This window comes from Nannospalax galili, unplaced genomic scaffold (genome assembly GCF_000622305.1).
Source record: "Nannospalax galili isolate Female #2095 unplaced genomic scaffold, S.galili_v1.0 scaffold287, whole genome shotgun sequence".
Lineage (NCBI taxonomy): Eukaryota > Metazoa > Chordata > Mammalia > Rodentia > Spalacidae > Nannospalax > Nannospalax galili.
Window position 1 is genome coordinate 675,961 of NW_008357493.1, and position 6,000 is coordinate 681,960.

Consider the following 6,000-nt stretch of genomic DNA (forward strand, 5'->3'; position numbering starts at 1 on the left):
TTGGTTTTACTATAAGAGGTTTAATTGCATTATCTGCTTTTCAGATGAATTTGTTATAAGACTGTATGTAGCACAAAGGTTATTAGTTTGAGTTATTCTATCTTCTTTTATTAAAAGAGGGAAGTTGGTTAACATGTGCTTTAATAGGTAGATTTACTTCTACAACATAATAAGCCCCCTATTCGATACTATAATCTGAAGTCTTTAGAAGTACAATCTGAAGGTATACATATAGATAAAAGAAATTATATTCTATGGATCTGAAGAGATGGGTCATCAATTAAGAGCACTTGATTCTCTTGCAGAGGACCTGGGTTCAGTTTCCAGCACCCACATTAGTTGGCTCACAACCACCTATAACTCTAGTTCCAAGAATCCAACACGCTCCTCTGGCCTCCAAGGGTATCTAAACACCAGTGGTGCACATAAACTCATGCATGCACACACATATACACATAAAAATAAATAAATCTTTAAAAAATAAACTATATTTTGTATGTGTTTGGATAAATATACATATATAGCCATTAAAATTCATCTGATTCTTTTTCTTAGGAATATAATTGTTAATAATTTTTCAGGACCAACCATAAGATAGAAATTGATTGAAGTACATTGATGTATTATGACTATCTATCCAGATATTGTTTATAATGATGAAAAATAGAAGCAACAGATATTATATTCATTGGGTAAAGCACCATGTAGTCTTTTACAAGTTTGATTTTTCTTTTGGGCTTTTTGAGACAGGATCTCCTGCTAACCCCAGCTGACCTGAAACTCACTATATAGATCAGGCTGACCTTGATCTCACAAAGATCTGCCTGTCTCTGCCTCCTAAGTGCTGAGATCAAAGATCCTTTACAAGTTTTTAAAGTAAGAAAACTATATAGAATATTTCAAATGCTTATAATGAATATTACAGGGAAAGTGCAGCATATCAACATTATAATCACAGATGCATAAGGTCCTGAAGTTAAAATAGTCATTTTGAACACAGATACTGTTATCATTTGTATTCAATTGTTAAGAATATGTGTCTATTTCCCAGCCTTCAGTAGTCTCTATCCTCCAATATTATTTAAAATTCAAGCAATATTTAAAAACTTGTAATGTCTGCACAGCAAAAAATGTTGTGCTATAAAACTTCTTGGGAAAATCCTTTAACAGATAATATATAGTAGGATATTTGAGTTCTAAAATGCTGATACTATTATGGGGAGGGGTAACTTTTAATCTCCTGAACTTCAAGATCATAGTTTCCAGACCCAAACTAGAAGCTAGTACTTTTACTGAGCAATTTTTTTCCTGACAGATTCTTAGGGGTTGTTCCTATTTCTTCTCCTCAAGGAACTCCTAGCTCCAGGTCCAGTGTCTGGTTTATGTTGGGATATTATGGCTGAGATAGGAATTTTTCTTCACAACTTGAAATCTGACTTGACTCTTTTCCCCAAAGATAAACACATGCAGCTATGTACATGTGAAATGACACCAACATCACTGAAAGACGAGGAAGTTGAAATGTGTACCTGTGTCCATAGGAGCACTTACACATACATACATTTACTCGTAGTACATTCAGGGAAAGAAAAGAAGCAACTGGAATGACCATTCACGATGGGAAAGAAAATGCTATGGAAGCCTTCGACTCAAATGAGCTTTGAGCAAATGGTCTATCATGAATAGATTTCTTTTTTTCTTTTAAAAGTGCGCTTCCTTTTTTGATATCTTGCAGGTCACATCCAAAGCTATGACTGTATTGTCAGCATGCCACAAGACAGGGCTTCCATTTTGCAGGCGTCTAGCATAATCCTTTCAGTGACAGCACAATTATTCCACAAAGGTGTTATGTCTATAAATATGAGAATTCCATGGCCCTTTACATATTTTGTTTTTCTACAAAGCCTGATTTTTCTTTTTCCTTAAAAAATGGTTTTAGCATTGGCTGGATCAAAATATGAAGATCCCAGGATAGAAGAGTACACAGGATGGCCACTAACCAGTTAAGAAATTAATTTCAGAGATTATCGTGATTTGAGAAGCCACGAATCTTATTTGGATTGCTGGAGCATTCTGGATGTAAAAAGCCACCCTACTGTTCAGAAAACTACCATAATAATCTGCTCCTCCTCCTAGGTAGTACAAAATCACAGCAAGACCAATGAAAAGAGACATCATAATTTTTTTTTAAAAAAAGCAACTTAATTTTTTTATCTCTGAACCTTAAATCCCATTTGCCACCAAAGAAATCAGATCTAGTTGGTGAGCATACAACCACGATATTCAGACTAAAACCTTCCAAGGCCCGTGTGTGTGTGTGTGTGTGTGTGTGTGTGTGCGCGCGCGCGCACATGTGTTCACAGATCCTTCAAAATATAGTTCTTGGAAATTTGGGCCTAAAGTTGAAAGATTTATCCCATGGAATTTATTATAGGAACTTAGGATCTGAGTTCAGAGGCATCATGCTGCCCAGAGTCCATCCAGGTTCCGGATTCTAGCCAGGCTGTCCACGCTGGGCTCTCAAAACTTCAATAACAAAATGGAGTTGCTATGGAAAGACATGACTTAGCTTACTGGTGCTGGCCACCCTAATGACAGCTGCTCAACCCAGCCAATTAAAAAATGAAGACTATTTAGCAAATAGCAGTCCGCAGGAGCATGGGGGCGGGGTAAGACTAGGGCGGCTTCAAAAAGCAGGACTATCCCCCATACACTCGATTCACCTAGAGGTTGACCCTGGCAGAGGCCACAAGCAGACAAGGCCGATGCAGCAGCTGTCGCGACGCGCATCAGCCCCACCCCCAGCCACCTGCTTCTCCCCCACCTCCAACACCTGCTAGATGCCCAGGCGGCCAGGCCCCAGGTCCAGCGGCCCAGGGCTTGCAAGGCCAACTAGGGCCCTATGTTCGCGGCTGCAGGAGCAGGAGCACGCAAGGTGGCTCCAGGAACCCCTTCCCCGTGCGCCCCACGCTGATGTGGAGGCCCCTCCCTGGTCCTCAGCCCCTGTCGCAACCATGGTACCAGTCCTGCCCGGCCCGGGCCCCAGCGAGGGGCGAACGGGCCTCCTGCACAGGACCCGCCGCGCCGCAGCCTCCCCGGCGCCAGAGCGGTGACCAACCTGTAACCCCAGCGCGCAGAGCGGTCATGGTGCCCGCGGGCTGCGGTGCTGTCAGCGGCGGCGGCGGCGGCTGCAGCTGCGGGCGGGATCCGTGCCAGGCGCGGCGCCCACGGCGGGCGGGGACGCGGGCCCCTCACCTACGGCGGCTCGGTCAGCGCGCTCGGCCGGGCTCCGGCCCCCGCTCCACGCTGGCGGTGCTGACGAGCATCACCAACGCTAGGCCGGCGAGGGGCAGCGTGGGGAGTTTGCGGGATGGGGGCCTTCTGTTTATTTGCTCCCTTTTGGGAACTGGCTTTGCTGGGAGGGCTACGCAGGATGCCGGAGGCTGCGCTGCAGTGGGTGGCGAGCGCGAGGGTCTGTCCTTGCTGGCTGCCTCCCTGGCTGCCACTCGCAGTGTGTCTCAGCAACAGCTGAGTGATCCTCCGTAGGCTCCTCTGGGGTCTCGGGTCCTCGCCCAGCACGCTGTGTGCACGGGAGTCCCGGATTTGCGGAATACGAACAGGGCCACCCTTCCAGGCCTGCAAGGCCAGCGTGAGCGCCTGCAGTCCTACTGTATGCGGTGGTATCTCAAGGTTGTGAACAAGGTCCACCCCTGACTACAACACTGCTAAATCGGGAATGCATCAGTCACACTTACAATCCTTTAACTATGTTGTCATTTCGCCTTAAAATATGTTGTCAAGTAGATTGAGGGTGAAAGTTCATTCAGAAGTGGCAAATCTCATGCCCTATTTGTAGCTTCCGGGCACCCAGAAGAGGTTGAGGTTTTCTAGGAACCCAGTTAGTGCAGGTTTAAGGACATTTTGCATCTTAAGCACCCTGTGCAGGCCCTTCCATTCCGCCCCACTCTCACCTCCCAAAGGTTTCCATAGAAATTGTTGTCTTGTGGTGTTAATCACTGAGGAGCTCTGGCCTATGATTTCAATAACCTACACACAAACAGATCAGGGAGAGTGGAAACACAAAGGAAGCTGCCTCTAAAAGAAATCCTAAACAAAGAACAAGTTTCACAAAATGATAAATCCCATCTGAGGCAAGTAAAATTACATATACTCATATTTTAAAAATGCCCTTCTCTGGCGATGTATATTTAATTAAGTTACCGTCTTTAAGAACAACCCACTAGCCTTCACCATCCCTATTAACTTTTTTTATTGTTTATTTTTGTTTTTTTGCTTAAAGGAACAAAATTTAATAATTAGTGTTTCATACTATATAGAACCACATGCGATTTTTTTCCATCAGATTTCTGAAAATTTCAGAAAGACCGATACAACAACTATATTTAGGTAAATAATTAAAGCAGTTATAATTTCAGTGTTTGTAAATCCATGCCTAAATTGTTTAGAAAATAATTTATTGATTAATTTCATCATCTCCTGCCTCATTTTTTTAACCTAAGAACTACTTTATTACTACTGCTAAAATAAATAGTTGTGTATCATTCCTTGGAATTATAAGAGTTATCAGATAGAAAAAATATATTCATGGAACATTTAAACACAAAGATTTTCGAAGTTGTAAAAAAATTTATTTTTATTTTTTGTGTATGAGTGTATTGCTTACATGTATGTAAGTGCACCTGTGTCTTGCAATGCTCCAGGAAATCAGAAGTAGAGTTGGAATAGGACCCTGGGCTTCCTGATCCCATAACCTCTCCACAGACCTTTAAGACTGACAGAGACCCAACTGACAGGCCTCCAGGTTAAGCTGCCAAAATCATGCCTTGCCCATCCCCCTGCTTCGGGACCATTTGTAATCCTGCCCACTGCTCCAGAGCCTGGCTTTCCTGCTGGCTAGTAAGGGCTTGAACTTCCTTCTCCCATAACCTTGTGCATGGACCTTTTAAGATTGTCTGCAAGAACCTGACTAGGCTTCCTTAAAAAGTGTTCAACATCCTTAGTAATTAGGGAAATGCAAATTAAAACCACTTTAGGATTTCATCTTACCCTAATCAGACTGACTAAGATCAAGAAAACAAATAATACCAAATGTTGGAAAGGATGTGGAGAATGGTGAGCACTCCTTCACTGCTGGTGGATTGCGAACTCCTGCAACCACTGTTCAAAGCAGATGAATTCTTACAAAAACTAAAAATGAATGTGATCTAGTTTTACTCCTTGGCATATACACAAAGGACTCATCCTACTGCAGAGTGACATGTATACTTGTTGCTGCTCTTTTCACAATAGCTAAGAAATAGAAGCAACCTAAGTGTCCGCCAATTGATAAGTGAATAATAAAATTCTTGTACACAATGGAGTTCTACTTAGCAGTAAAGAAAAGAGGAGATCATGAAATTTGCAGGTAAATGAATGAAACTAAGGAAAGTAACACAGACTCAGAAAAGCAAACAAAATATGTTTTCCCTCATTTGTGGATCTTAGCACCAAATCCTTATATGTGAGTATATATCCCGATGTAGCTGCAGGAGGCAGGAAAATGGAAAGAAACCATGGAGGTAAAGGGAAAGAAGGAACCTGAGAGAGAAGAACAGTAGGAGACAGGTGTTACCAAGAGAGAAATGGGTAAAATGTGACTATTTAACTGGGAGAGGAAGGGGGAGGGTTATGCAAGGAACTATGGGAGTAAAGGGGAAGAAGGAGCTCAAGAAAAGGGGGATCATAAGAGACAGGTATTTAAAAAGGGTGAAATAGGGAAAATGGGAGTACTTTAACTTGGGAGGGAAAAGGGAGGTTTAGACAAGGAGAGAAAGAGGAGAGGTACGTATCCTTAGCTGGTATGAAAAAACAGAGGGAAATGTATTGGTTCAAAAGCCTACTGAAAAATTACACTTACAATATCTCTATATGAGTCCATGTATATAGCTGAAGGCTGAATAACAAGAAACAGTGCCAGACAGGAGACACCTCCCTTCCACT

At 42.6% G+C, this 6,000-nt stretch overlaps 1 protein-coding gene across 1 annotated transcript in view; it reads right to left on the reverse strand.

Moving 5' to 3' along the window:
* Nalcn (sodium leak channel, non-selective) overlaps nt 1-3,195 on the reverse strand; it is a gene marked incomplete in the record, with an annotated part of 412,798 nt that extends 409,603 nt beyond the window's left edge. Inside the window, 1 exon segment of the mRNA XM_017794878.1 lies at nt 3,119-3,195.
* Between the last annotated feature and the right edge of the window lie 2,805 nt (nt 3,196-6,000).